This window comes from Amblyomma maculatum, chromosome 1 (genome assembly GCF_055883805.1).
Source record: "Amblyomma maculatum isolate TAMU_Amacu chromosome 1, ASM5588380v1, whole genome shotgun sequence".
Lineage (NCBI taxonomy): Eukaryota > Metazoa > Arthropoda > Arachnida > Ixodida > Ixodidae > Amblyomma > Amblyomma maculatum.
Genome location: NC_139344.1, coordinates 48315431 through 48331525, shown reverse-complemented (window position 1 = coordinate 48331525; position 16095 = coordinate 48315431).

Here is a 16095-nt window from a genome sequence, read left to right as displayed (position 1 = left end):
AATACCAGTAGATTAGCGGTAGCGTGCCCTGCTTGCAAACGAAAGGGCAGCGCCCCCGCCGGGGTGGCGTAGTGGTTAGGGCGCTCGACTACCGTTCCCGAAATTGCGGGATCGAATCCCAGCCTCGCGGCCGCATTTCGGTAAAGCAAGGCGCCCATGTTCTGTGTGATGTCAGTGCACGTTAAACAACCCCAGGTGGTCGAAATTTTAGGAGTCCTGCACTACGGCGTGTCTTATAGCCTGAGTCGCTTTGGGACGTTAAACCCCACAAACGACAAACCAACTAAAGAGCAGCGGCTCAATTTCCGCGAGACCAGTCTTTTCCGCAATAGATTTTCTCTTTCTTCGGAGGCATTTCGCAATGGTGGCTGAATGACATCACGGCCTGTGACAACGCCAGTGCACTGACCAATCACGGAATTTCATTGCGACACAAGGGCTTTCAGCGAACACCCGCTCCAACGTTGTCGCATTGCAGTGCGAGTACCACATGACAAATGTCATGATGTATACGGCTGAGCGAACGTTAAATGCATGTGCAGTTGCTTGCTTTCAATGGCTTAATTATGTGCGTAGTTTGAATTGTTTGTTACTATTATTTGTCGGCGTTTAGAATCAACAAATATTGTTTGTATATTTCTGTGTTAATATAGCATTCAAAGACTGCGCTTTGTTCTGTTCCACTTCTGGGTTGTTTTTTTTTTTTTTGTTATGTGCTCTCAAAGGATGTTGCTCAATTATTTCATTTTCTACGAGGCTGATTTCAATTTAAATTTCACCTTTTATGTTATTTTGTTGTTTTGTGTTCTATCTGTTTGCGTAAATTATTTTCGGTGCATTTGTCTTATTTATGCTGGTGCACCAAGACAACATGGTTGTTCCTGCACTCATCAAAAATTAACATTCGTTATTATTATTTTAACGGCTTGCCATAATAACTCCTACAATACCATCTCCACTGCTTAGGGGGTATGAAAGCGTAAATATATATATATATATATATATATATATATATATATATCAATATATATATATCAATCAGAAACTACATAAACTGATCAGAAAATTTACCTAGGACTTGCTGAAAGCAACTTGCAGTCCCTGTATTATTTATGATGCTTTTTGTAACCAAATCCTTTGGTTTGGGGACATGACCACCACAAACGTCTGCTGACAAAAAAGAAGACATGACGTGAAATGTCTAACGTGCAGACCACTAAAGACGATCCACTATAAAGACCTACTCTGGAAACGATGTAATCGTTCCCCGGAAGATGAATCTTTGCATTCCGATCTTAAAATGACCAGAAACAGGATCAGTGCGCTCCTGATTTCCTCGAAGCGCAGCTACTATGCGCAGAAGTTAAAGGCAGCTAAAATTGCTCCAAAACGTGGTCAATTGTCAGTGACTTGCGAAGAATATCAGAGCAACCTCAATTGCTGTTCAATGAAGTATTTCACGATGACCTTGTTAATGTAGCCAATTCGTTCAACGACCATTTCGCGACCCTGTCTCAAAATTTGGGGCATACCTACCTTGATACATGCATGCTCACTTAATACCTCAGTCGCAGGCTCAGCATCTCTCCCAGACCTAAATGAAATAAAACTCTGCAGCATCATCTCTGGCTTCAGGCCAAACGCTTCTCATGGAATCGACGGTATTTCGATGGCCATGCTGAAACGAAACTTAGAGGACTTCTCCGGCATTCTTCTCGTTACGTTGAATGGGTTTATCTATTCGGGATATATTCAATATGATTGTCATTGTAGACCTCTTTTCAAGGGCAGACAAAGAGATAACGCTGGGAACTGTAGGCTCATTTCTAGTTTACCAGCCATAAGGGAAATCGTCGACAAACACTGGCTGATTAATATGTCACCCTTCCTTGACCAGCATTTGAATATATTGCCACACCCATTTGACTTCGTACGTGCCCGAAGCACAGTGTCCCTTCTAGAGGCATCTTCCGACCTCCTTCATAAGGACTTTGAAGATATCCTGTTTACTTGCTCGCTTTTTTTAGACGCCGCCAAGGCGTTCGACTCGGTGAACCACACTATACTTCTTCAGAAGCTCCGACAGTTGGGTTTTCGTGGTTTATTTTACGGCCTACAAGACAATTTTCTATCGGGTCTCTCCCAACTGCTACAGTGCGAAAATGACTTCAGCAGGGATGTCTCTTTTCGAAATGGGATGCCACATGGCTCCGTTTTGTCCTCTCGCCTTTTTAATCTATTTTTTATTGATCTTTCTGGCCATGCGTCAAACTGTACGATTTTTCATTATGCTGAAGAAACTGTTCTGCCCCCCCCCCCCCCCCCCCAACATATTAAATACAGGGTTGTGATGAAAAACCTGCAAAATAATGCTAAAGCCATTATAAAGTTGTTTCGCAAGGACGGTATTCTCGTCGACGTATCATTAATGAAGAGTTTAATAGAGTTTCACAGTGGTTTAAAAGTAATCGGCTAACCCTTAATACTGAGAAAATAAAGTACACCGTATTTCACTCGCGCAGAAAAAACATGAACTACGAACACATATCTCTAACTATCGACAACGCGAATCTGCTGAGGGTGCCCCAATACAAGTATCTTGGTGTCCTGTTCGCGTCTGATATGCACTGGAAAGAACAAATTAATGACATTTGCTCCAAATTAACTTATGGTTGTCATGTTTTACTGAGGGCCAGGGACTGCTTTGGTCTTCCAATTTTACGCATCCTGTATTTCGCCTTTGTGCACAGTCAGTTGTCCTATTGTCTGGAAACATGGGGTGGTACATATATAACATACCTAGATCCTGTTTCTCGCCTTCAAAAACGAGCTATTCGTATGATAACTTGTTCAAATAGTACATACCCAGTAGGCCACTTTTTCAGCAGCTTCGCATCTTGCCGCTGTCAATGGCATATAAACTGAAGATAGCTGAAATAGTAAACACTGTAATAAAATATAACAACCCCCTGCCCCTTAGTTTATTTAGATTACCAATAAAACAAACAAGAGCTGCAACTAACAACCTATTTAATTTACCACCTTGTTATAATATGTACGGCCGGAGACTCCAAGAATATAGTGAAGCCTATGTGTGGAATGAAGTCCCCAAATGAAGTTAAGGAAAAAAATAACTTTTCGGCATCTTTAAAACACTATCCAATTTTCACGGAACTGTCGGAACAAATTGATTGTGTGTGCTAATTCTGAAGTTTTTCTGTACAAGGTCTTCAGTAACATTGTACTTGTTTTTCATTTGGACCCATTACTAGCCGTAAAGGCTATAGGTCCAACTAACTGTTCGTGTACAGTTTTTTTAGCACAAATAAAGGAAATAAAGGAGAGAAAAAAAAAAAAAAAGACGACGATTATATGATTTAGATCACTCTATTAGCAGGCTTTAAGGGTTATACCTTTATTTTTATATGCTAATGAGTGTTCTCCTTGTTGTAGCCCTGTGCAATATATGCCAGCCTCAACCTAACTTTAAGGTCGAGACACTCGCGACCTACAACACTACAAGTTAGGACGGCGGAAATATCCACCCCCAGATAGGTCCCTCACATCCGCAGAGGCAGTCACCTGCAGCTGCCTGCAGGCCAAGAAGCACATGTCTCCCAGGTGGAGATACCTCACGCAAACTGGAAATCTGGAGGACCAATTCTGCAGATTCTGCAATGACATAGAAACTCTAAATCATATCCTCTGGGAGTGCAGCCGTTCCCCGGGCTACACTTTATTCAAAGACGAAGAAGCATGGGAGACCGCGCTTCATAGCGAAGACCCGGCGACACAGGCCAACATTGTCCGTCTGGCAGCAGAAGCGGCAAACCGCTTCGTCTACTAACCCCTGCCCCTTAGGGTGACATCGGGCTCCCTGGACGCCTGCGAGCGGTACCGGAACTCCGGTGTCGCCCCTTCCGGACAATAAAAGTTTTCACCACCACCACCACCACCTGTACGTTACTTCATAACCATTTTTGCCAGCTGCTCTGCGCATCATCAAAAACGAGTTGATGCTGTGCTGAAGCGAATGTTGAAGAGCGTTGTACATAATTGGACAGTTCCAGATGATGTATCTCTATTTGACTTTCTTGGTATACTTTTTCTTTTCCTTCTTTTTGTGGAGACTGTCATCTCGTGCTATTTTGAAGCAGTGATTTTAAGAATGTCGATGTTCCATGCGTACATTAAGGAAAATCCTCCGATATCGTGTACCGCGTCACTCTACACATTTTGCGAAACGAATCTAGGCGATCGATATATATCCCGACTGGTTTCGATCCTTGATTTAACGTCCCAAAGCGACTCAAGCTATGAGAGACGCCGTAGTGGAGGACTCCGGAAATTTCGTCCACCTGGGGTTCTTTAACGTGCACTGACATCGCACAGCACACGGGCGCTTTGCTTTTCACCCTAATGTGGTATTGTCCCCAGAATCATGTTAATATTTTCTGCATGATCAAATACACAAACGGCGACTGTACTGGATGCCCGAAAAATTGAAACGACGTCAGGTTATCAACGTGCATTGCGTGGAAGCCAACTCAGCGAGGTTTGAAGTGCTTATGTTTTCGCGCTCGATATTTAGAGTCGCATTGCCAATCACGAAAAAAAAAGTGTTGAGGGTACTCGTCTTTGGCCTTGACCGTCTTCAATTTCGCCCAAAATATTTCTCTTGAAAATGAAAACTAAAAAGTTGATTCATTCATATCAATTAAAAGGGGCCATGACACGAATTTTTAAATATAAACTGTTTATTACATCTTATTCCCAATGTGCCAATCAAAGTTTGAGCTCATGGAGCTGAAAGTTTGAACTCCATCGGAGCAGCAGATATTTTTAAAACTAGTATTTTCATTTCTTCGTGAACAGCTTGTTGATCTGCACCAGCGGCGTAGCCGGTGACGACATCAACTGACGCCGCGTCGTCTGCTGCATGTTCTGCGCATGAGCAGCGTGAACCGTTGTTGCGCTATTCTATGATGTGGCGGACCAAACAGCAGTCTTGCCACTAACCGAGGTTCCGCAAATTGCATTTAGATCTCTGTTAGCGCTTTTAAGCTAGACAATAGCGGCATATCTGTGGGCGGGATTTAGGAGTTCGTCGGCGCACGAGTACTAAAACCGAGCAACTTACGCACTGTACACTGAAACAAGCCTCGAGAGCAACAAATAAAATGCGTTAGAGTCCGAAGGCGCTTTTGTACAATCTTCGAGTATACCAGCCGACAGCGCAGCAGCGGATACGTATAGGTTCGGCGCGACATCGGGGCATCTAATACCCCATTCCCGTCTTAGCAGCATCGATTACGATGCTCGTTGTCAGGCCCAAATCTGGCCCCAGCCGCATAATGAAAGTAGACGATAATCCCATGTGGCTTGCAGCAATGGTGTCGCCCGCGAGCGCGACTGACGACAACACTGGCCGTCATGCTTCTCCCTAATCGTCGCTAGGCCTACATTGCTTAGCATGGAAGCCACAGCGAATGGCACTTTGTAAATAATCAGCGAGGCGTTTTATTTATGGGGCTACCCGATCTTGAAACTTCCTATCAACCCCATTGTTTTGCAGTGGAGGAAATTATATTACAAAAGCACGGGCACCGCACCGGCGAAGCTGCTATGCGGCTGTAAGCAAAAACTCCTATCGCATCGTTCAACGTTTATCAAAAAGCATTTACTTTTTCGATTCTATTTTGAAAAACAAATTTTAGCATGCTTTTCTGACCCAGGCGCAAGCGATCTGCCGTATCACTGAAGCGGACGGTTTGCGGAAGGCTCGAAGGGTACGACCGGCGCGGTGGTGTTTATAACGTGGGTGGGGGCAGTACTGCGATGTACGATGGCGGTGGTTGCGCTGAAGGTGGATAGGTGGGCAGGAACCGAATCGCGCTTCAGTACAGTCTGTGTTCTGTTTTCAGAAATAGGCTTAGCACAATCATTCGGAGTTATACTGGTCTTTCTTTGAGCAAGCGCTAACACAGTATTGTATCAGTAGCATATCGGTGCCGGCTCAGCAGCAGACGGCACGGAGTAGGTCTGTGATGTCACCAATCGTCTCAACATGGCGATCACTGTCGGTGGGAGGAGCTTTGTGGTCTCAACTCCAGTCCCTTATTTGGAAATAAAGAATGCTTTTACGGCGCTCAAATTAACAAAAAAGTAATAGGGTCCAGCATTACCTCCCAGGCTACAAAACTGCAATATATTGGATGAACATGGCGTCACTCCTTTAATTACGCTTTATAGCAAGCGTAAAGCCCGCCTTGCTGCAACCCCCCCCCCCCTCCCCCCCCCGTGCAGTGGGCACCGAGGCATCTCTAATTGTTGTTAAAATACAAATCTGTAAACAGAAAGCAATTACTTAGTATAGTTTGCTGTATTGCTGTTCTCCAAATAATTATTACTAGTTTTCACGTAATGCACCTGAGAGCAACCGTTTAGTCACAGGGACGGAAGTAGAACAGGATACAAAGTGAAGAATAAAAAAATAGAGAATGCTTAGTAAAAAAATGCAGGAATAAAGCAAGGCCTAAGTATGAATATTTTCTCAGTAAGCCATCTTCATTCATAACTACAGATTTCATATTCAGCCTCTCTTAGCGACCTCATTTGTGATTCTGTATTGCTTTAGCAACATTTTTCTTTTTTTGTGATGCTAATGGAGCCATATCACATGCCGTCGAATGCGCTCGTGGTTTCAGAGGAATGATATCTTCCATGAATTGGAGTTGTAATTCTGTGGAATACTGCGCTACTTGATATACAGAGACAAATGGAAGACGACACACGAATGAGCGCAAACTTACAACTATTTATTTTTATCGACAAAACACGTACATATATACAAAAGGCATTCTTGTCAAATCACAGACACATATTCATGCATGTGATCACGCACGTTATCATTTCGACCACAACTCCGCACCTGCACAGCTATCATATCTAGCTCCTCTTTTGTGAGAGCCACAGAAGATGTACTAACACACGTATCTTTTTCTGCTGACTCGATTAAGAAGGCTTCTACTATTTCTCTTTCAATTCTTTCCTTTTGTTTACCTACAATTTCAGTCCTATGGAATAATGGTTTGCAGCCATTAACGCATCGCAAGCAATGTTGCGCAAGATTTCCAGGGTGGCTGATTTTCCCACAGTCATTATGATGTTCCAGGAGCCTCTTATTAACACACCTTCCCGTTTGTGATTTCCGTGTCTGTGATTTGACAAGAATGCCTTTTGTATATATGTACGTGTTTTGTCGATAAAAATAAATAGTTGTAAGTTTGCGCTCATTCGTGTGTCGTCTTCCATTTGTCTCTGTATATCAAGTAGCGCAGTATTCCACAGAATGATCAACCAACTGGCCCCCGTGTTTGCATTGGAGTTGTAAGTGTGACGCTATATATATTACCTTTCCGGCCTTCTTTGGTGCGAAGTTCCTATATAGGTCAGTTTTAAATGCTAGTCTACTTTTGACCTTAATATGCATTGTGTATCATCATCATCACTATTTATTCCCCTTAAAGGCTGTTGGGTTTGGACATTACATGCGATGGTGGGGGCAGCCGTGGCATAATACATTGCTCAATATTATCCTGAGCTGAAATGCAAGGTACAGGGGTTCATGTTTGTGAGCTCAACAAAGAAAAGTAAAATATCAACATAACTAGAGCGAAAAGCAAAAACAAGAAAACACACATATACACGCTTAGAAACGGAGAAAATAACTCGACGCAGGGGCGAAACTCGGTTTCCAGTACTTGAAATGCATTGTTGGCTACTGCCTGATTTTATTTGGTTCTCTTTTAGTGACAGTGCTACCATGTATCTCATTTTGTAATCGATGGTGATGGTTATAAACTATTTATTAAACTAGTTTGGTGGAACCATGCATGCATTCTACACTTAACGAGTTTAAAAACTTCGCGTGAAGGGCGAAGTGCGAATCCTTTACACTATAGGACCGTTCGCTTCCTCCATATGTACGTCACAAAAAGCTCCTTGTTTCCCTACACTTGTCTTCTCAACAGATTGACGAGGGCCTCGATTCTGGCTGTACTGATGCAATGACTAGGATACGAGTGCTATCGCGCCACCTTCTGCACTCCCCTTTGGGGTAACGTTCCGTGCGAGGCTCGTGGTAGTGCACGACGTACTGCGTGGCACTGGCGAACACGCCCAAGGTTATGTTGCACACTACATATCCACAAAAGCTGAAGAGTGCACAGCAGCCACTGTAGTTGGCTTAGAAGAGCACATGCGTCAAACTCGGAGGCCGCCCATGGGTTTGGAACCTACCTGAGGCATGAGATAGCTCTAATGCGTTGACATGAGAAGACCCACGTGGAAAAAAAGCCTGTGCCATCGTGTAACGTTGTGACCGCCACGTACCACTTTGCAAGTGGCAATAGCTACCTGCCATGGTCGGTACACGGAAGAGCGGTTAACAAGTGGCAAAATGAATAGAGAAATTTCCTCTCTACTTATAGGGCAGATAAAAGAGACGACGGAAGGTGGCTGTCATGAAAAGAAACCCCCAAAAATGGCTTTGTTAAACTGATGATAGCGAATGATTCAGCAAAAATGAAAATGAATGAGAAGGATTCAGAACAAAATTGAAATTAATGAGTGAGCAGAAATGAAAGTAACTGAGGATGCCTCAGAAATAATGAAAATGACTTTAAATTACTAAATGTGATTTAGCGAAGAGCTCACCAAAACAAAGAATCCAAGCAAGATTAGGAACAGGAAAGTTGTTACGTACACTTTCTGACAACACCGCTAACGACGCCAGCAAGGCTGTATGAAAGTAAAGCGATATACCTAAAAAAAACGCTAGCTTTGAAACCATGAATGTTGCAGAAATCAAGATGCTGAGATGGGTTTGTGGAATGAAGAGAAGGGACAGAATCTCTAATCGCCGCATACATAGGATCGGTTGAAGTTACAGAAATTGCAAGAAATCCATGAACAAGGCTGCGATATTTATTCATGCAATGAGAAGGGACGACGAATGCATTGGAACGAAAGCAGCGAAGCGTAATGCTTGAGGGAAGGAGAAAAGAGGAAGAGGAGAGCTTCTGTGGGTGGAGAAGCTCATAGCACTTGGGTAATAACAGGGGAAAGACGAGAGGACCTAACAGAAACAGTGACCCTATATCAGAAAGGAACACAACGATAGGAGAAAGCAGATATACTATGTATGTTACAAAAAAGATTTTGAGTCTGCAAAGTGTGACATTCTTAAGGATTGAAAGTCAACTTCGAGATCACACATTGCAAGCTTGAGTATTGCTAGGTGTTACTTGACGAGGAACAATGAAAGGTAAAAGAGCTTTATCTGAGTCTAGTGCAATGGCCTTGTGAAAACCTAGCGCTTGCTCGATCAACTATAAGAAGCATGGATGATCCGGCCTGTCCGAATAATGCCAACCACTCGAGGAGGAAACGGTAAGCATATGGGGAATAATGGGAGGTAATATCATCGTTACATGTGCGCGTTTTTTGTATTAGCCCTGACCTCTAGACAATTGGGAGAGTGAGCTGTCTCATACTATCCTAAGCTGCAGAACATGGATGAGGTGAAGAGGAGGTTAGACAGAAACCTTGCGCAGCGAGCCAACTGAACCATATATAGAAAGCGCGGTAGATAAAACAGCCAGCATATCACTTTCTTCTTAAATCGGACCACCGCGAGCTCCCACTATCATTTTTTCTGAATTTTCCCCTCTGCACTAAAGCCACTCGCTCGCTACGGAAACGAAGAAGAAGATAATGATGATGATGAATTTCAATGGCGCAGGCGAAGCTTTTAGTAGAACAGCATCATAGCAGAAGGTATATTTCTTTACACAAGATTGGTTAAGATAACCACTTCAATTCCCAAAGCATTTCCCCTCTGTTGAGCCGAGCACTAGGCCAGAGGAAAGTTTGTACCTTTTGCATTATACTGGTGAGCCCCCGCCTGCTCTGGGAATCGAACCGCGTACCTCCCGCGTACGTGGTGGGTACACAAAATACTAAGATGCGAAAACTGCTGTTATTTCAAAGTTCGATACTTGTCTCTTCTTCAAGGAAAGAGGATGTTGACTTGCGCAACTCATTCCTTGGAGCGAGACGGCAGAGACTACGTAACTGACTGGCACAGTGAACTGTACGTGGTAGTAGTGATAATCATTCAGAGCGAATCTTCATTGCATTCAGGGTAGTATACGTCGAAAATAAAGCTTGTGCGTACTCCAGCTCTGCTCCTAACCACCGTGCTCCTAACGTTATTTTATATCGAGTGCCTGTTTTCTCCATCCATGCGTTTTGCATCGAAAACACAACACCTGTTAGAAGCTGATTTGATTTGCAGCGCATTCTAACCGCTTCAGCGACAGTCAGAAGATAAACTCCGTCAGCAACAAACCGAAAGAACGGTCATATAAATATCCCAATATGTTTGGGAAGCACAACCAGGGCCAAATGAATTTGCAAAATGATCCAGTGCAAAGCGCGGCGAGCTTCCGCTTCTGTACGACGATGTGACATTGCGACCAGCTGCACAAGTCAACACGGAAACATCTTGCACGGAAGTCAGTTTGGTTGGGTTGAAATTGAGAAATAGTCGCACTAATCGAAAAGTTTTGGCTGGTGTGAGTTTTTGGTTAGTGTGTTGCATAAAGAGCTCTGTACAATCTAGGCTCCATCTATAAAATGTTGTAGACAAGAGCAGCACAACGACAATTTTTTTTTAGTTGCACACGCTAATACTGCTTGCCGAAACTAGGGTACGCGACTGTTGTTGGGAGCGGCACGTGTACACTGAACAGCCGCAAAAGATAGAGAAATATTTTGCTTGTGTTTCGACATCGTTTTCTTGGCACTTATCATCGCTTTAGCTCCAGCCTGATTAGAGAATTTATCTTTGTCTCCTTTCAGATGTTTACATGTTAGAGCCAACGTGATATTTTGAAAATGTTTTTTTTTATATCCAGATTATGTGCGTCCGGCTGCACGGACACACTCAATTTCGTGTAGGAGGAAATAATTTAGACGCCAGCACCGATGGTTTGACACTCTCTTTTCGCGACACATATTCGCAGTTCAGTTCAGGCGCTCAGTCGTGTCCGACTCTTCGTGACCCTATGGACCATGTCACGCCACGCTTTCCGGTCTCTCACTATCTTCTTAACATCACATAGCTTCATCTGCAATGCCTCGAGAATGCCATCTAACCCTCGCGTTCGCTGCCTACCCCTTCTCCGGCGACCCTCAACCTTTCCCAACATCAAATCTTTCTCCAGCGACTCCTCTCTTCTCATCAGATGACCAAAGTAGCTGAGCTTTAGCTTTAGAATTTGACCCTCCAATGAGCAGTCAGGGTTTATGGTCGACAATATCGACTGATTTGATCTTCTGGCAGTCCAAGGAACTCTTAAGAGTCTTCGCCAGCACCACAATTCAAACGCGTCAATTCTTCGGCGGTCAGCCTTTTTCACAGTCCAACTCTCGCATCCATACATCACAACTGGAAAGACCATAGCACGGGTTATACGGATCTTGGTTGGCAGACTAATGTCTCTGCTCTATACTAGGCGGTCAAGGGTAACCATTGCTCTCTTTCCCAGAAGCAGGCGTCTCCTAATTTCATGGCTGCAGTCTCCTTCCGAGGTAATCTTGGCGCCCAAGAACAGAAAATCTGTCACAGCTTCCACTTCTTGTCCATTGATGCTCCAGGACTTGATAGGGCAAGACGCCATGATCTTCGTCTTTTTAATGTTCAGTTTAAGCCCAAACTTCTCACTCTCTTCTTGTACGCGCATCAGAAGTCTCTTGAGTTCCACTTCACTTTCTGCCATTAAAGTGGTATCATCCGCATATCTAAGGTTGTTGATACGTTTTCCAGCAATCTTCACTCCAGCTGAAGACTCGTCCAGACCGGCCTTCCTCATGATGCACTCTGCATATAGGTTAAATAGGCAGGGCGACAGTATGCAGCCTTGCCTCACCCCTTTCTCAATCGGAAACCAATCAGTAAGACCATGCCCAGTTCTGACTGTGGCCTCTTGCCCTTCATAAAGGTTCCTTGAGGAGACAGATGAGGTGAATTGGAACTCCCATCTCTTGGAGAGCTTGCCACAATCTGCTGTGATCTATGCAGTCAAACGCTTTCGCATAATCAATAAAGCAGAAGTAAATGGGTTTCTGGAACTCTCTTGCTTTTTCCATGATCCAGCGAAGGTTGACAATTTGGTCTCTAGTTCCTCTGCCCTTGCGAAACCCAGCTTGCACGTCCGGAAGCTCCCGATCCACATACTGCTGCAGCCTACCTTGCAGGATTTTTAACATCACCTTGCTAGCATGCGAAATAAGCGCGATCGTGCGGTAGTTGGAACAATCTTTGGCACTGCCTTTCTTTGGAATGGGGATGAAAACTGACCTCCTCCAATCCTGTGGCCACTGCAGGGTTGTCCAAATCTTTTGACATAATGTATGCAGTGTGTTAACAGCGTCGTGGTTGAGGTTTTGAAGCAACTCAGCTGGAATACCATCAATTCCGCTAGCTTTGTTCTTAGCAAGGCTGGCTAAGGCCCATTCAACTTCACTCTTCAGGATGCCCGGCTCGAGATCAGTAATCACAACCGTCCTATGTTGGGTTTGCACATCCGGGTCCTTCTTGTACAGTTCTTCTGTGTATTCCTGCCACCTCTTCTTTATCTCTGAGGCTTCAGTGAGGTCCTTGCCTCGTTTGTCCTTTATCACGCCCAGCTTAGCACAGAAGCTTCCTTTGATATCTTTGATTGTCTTATACAGAGCTCTTGTGTTCCTTAATTGGCTGTTGTCCTCAACTGCTTGACACTGTATGTTCAGGAAGGCATTCTTATCTCTCCTTGCTATTTTCTGAAAATCCGCATTGAGAACCTTGTATCTTTCTCTTTCCCCCATACCTTTTGCCATCCTCCTTTCCTCAGCTATTTGCAAAGCCTCTTCAGATAACCAGTTTGCTTTTTTGCATTTCTTTTGCTTTGGAACTACCTTAGTAGCAACTTCTTGTATTATATCACGAACATCAGTCCACATCTCTTCGGGCTCTTTGTCTTCTAGATCTAATTCTTGAAATCGATTCCTCACTTCCACAGCATATTCTAATGGAATCTGATCCAGATCATACCTGAAAGGCCTTCTAGTTTTCTGCGTTTTCCTCAATCTAAGCTTAATTTTGGCAACAAGAAGCTGATGATCGGTGCCACAATCGGCCCCAGGCCTTGTTTTTACTGCTTGTATAGCGCTTCTCCATCTCTGCCGGCAAATAATATAATCGATCTGATTCCTGTACAGACCGTCCGGTGAAATCCATGTGTACAGGCGCCTCTTGTGCTGTTGAAAATGAGTATTCGCTATGGTCAGGTTGTTTTCTTGACAGAACTCTACTAGCCTCTGCCCAGCTTCATTTGGCTCACCAAGACCGAACTTGCCTGTAATTCCGGATATTTCTTCACTCCCGACCTTAGCATTCCAGTCTCCTATGAGAAAAACGACGTCTGATGATGGGGTGCGATCTAAAAGGCATTGTAGGTCCGCATAAAACCTCTCAACGTCAGCTTCTTCAGCAGCAGTGGTCGGTGCATAGACTTGGATAACTGTTATGTTGAAAGGGTGACCTTGGATCCGAAGTGAAATCATTCGGTCGTTTTTGGGGTTGTACCCTAGCACTGCTTTTCCCATTCTTCTGTTTACTATGAGAGCGACCCCATTCCTTCTTTTGGATTCGTGCCCACAATAAAAGACATAATGGTCGCCGGAGTTAAATTCTCCCATTCCGGTCCACTTGAGCTCGCTGATACCCAAGATATCAATGTTCAATCTGTCCATTTCTCGCTTGACGATATCCAGTTTACATTGCGCCATAGATCTTACATTCCATGTTGCTATGTGATATATCTCCTTGCAACATCGGACTTTCCGGTCGCTTCCCGACACATCCACAACTGAGCGTCCTTTTGGCTTTAGCCCAGCCGCTTCATTCGTCCTGGAGCTACTAGGAATCGCCCTTTGTTCATCCCCAGTAACATGTGGGACGCCTTCCAACCTGGGGGGCTCATCTTCCGGCGCCATATCGATAATGGTATTGTGACTGGCCATGGGGTTTTCTTGGCAGGAAATTCTGGAGTTGGTTGCCATTACCTTCTCCAGTGAATCACATTTTGTCAGAACTCTCTGCCGTGACCTGTCTATCTTGGGTGGCCCTACACAGCAGAGCTCACGACTTCATCGAGTTTCGCAAGCCCCTCCGCCACGACAAGGCAGTGATCCATGAAGGGGCACATATTCGCATCTGCACGTAATGCACACGTGGTTAAATTCTAACTAGTTTTATACTGATATTCTTCTAAACTTAGGAATTTTATCCTGGCCGCTGCAGCCGCTTTTCGAAGGAGGCGGAAATTCATGCACCCGTGTGCTGTGCGATGTCAGTGCACGTTAAAGAACCCCAGGTGGTTGAAATTTCCGGAGCCCTCCCCTACGGTGTCTCTCGTCTCCTGAGTCGCTTCGGGACGTTAAAACCCCATAAACCAAACCGACTTCAGGAATTGTCTTCATTCCTCATTTTTGCAGCTCAAGAGATTGAATGATACATATAAATTAATTTCACAATGATATTACCTGGCATTTTGCTCATTCGATGGGTTTTCCTGCTTTCTTTCCCCTTTTATACATCACTTCCTCCTCTATTTTTTTGCGTGCGTATACATCTTCTTTTCATTGAAATCTCGATCTACAAACTTGCTCGTCGATATGGTGGCATTTTCTTACATTTTAATGTCTGTATATACATTTTCACTGCAAACACATGTTGTGGTACTAGTGCATGTCGAAGCGAAGAGCTGCCATGAATTTATTTTGTGGGGTCCTTGTACCTAACTTGCTGCGTCCTTTCTTATTTTGGTTCCTAACTAGTCTCTTAAATTATCTACCATATTTAAATGCAGTAGGCATATTTATTTCTAATCTTCTCCATCTGGTGCTGCTAAGAAGACCACATTATTCCCCCGTTATTCTTGTGCGACTTCTGTGTATAAAGTACAGCTGAGGCTACGTAATTTGCTGTTTATTAGTTTATACATACTTTAGGGATTTCATCAGGAAGGTTAAAGCAACCAAACAGTTCCGAATGGAAATTCATGAACTTATCAGGAAAGTTACCGACATTCTAGTAGAAATTAAGAAGAAGAAATGGACATGGGCAGGACATGTAGTGCGAAGAGAGGATAACCGATGGTCGCTGAGGGTAACAAACTGGATTCCAAGGGAAGGAAAGCGTAGCAGGGGGCGGCAGAAAGTTAGGTGGGCGGATGAGATTAAGAAGTTCGCAGGGGTCAATTGGATGCAGCTAGCACAGAACCGGGTTGTGTGGAGAAATATGGGAGAGGCCTTCGCCCTGCAGTGGGTATAATCAGCCTGATGATGATGATGATGATCAGGAAAGTAGAGTAACCTCAAATATATCCGTACTCAATAAATTCTACACCACTCTCAGAAGCAGAATCATACAGGTAGTTGTGCCATTGTGAACAGTTGTGCAACTAACCGGGACTGAGCGCATTGAAAAACTTTGTATCAGCGCATTTAAGGTTCTCCGTTTCATCATACGACCCCGCGGTTTTTCACATCATCATGTCCGTAAATTTGCGTATGAAACTGATTTGTTCTCTCTACCATCCTTGCTGCCATGAAAACCGCGTGCTTGGCTAGAGAAACGAGCTTGGTATTCTGGTCAAGCCGTGTGGCAAGTTACATAGTTCGCATGCTTCAGCGGCTGTCGAAATTACTGCCTGGCTCCCAAAACTAGACGAAGACGGGATGATTTCGCCGTAGAGATTGTAAAAACGGACAGCTTCGTGCGCTTTCAGCACGCTGTCCACGGTTTGTAACTTTGAAATGCCTCCATTCATTCCAATAAAATAGTCGCATTATCTATTTATTTAGAAACTTGCATTGCGTAGATGTAGATTGTGAGAAGTGTAAAAAAACAAAAAAAAAAAACCATTCACATATTATACTCATATTAACGGTGTAAATTGCATCACAATTACGTATTAACGCATC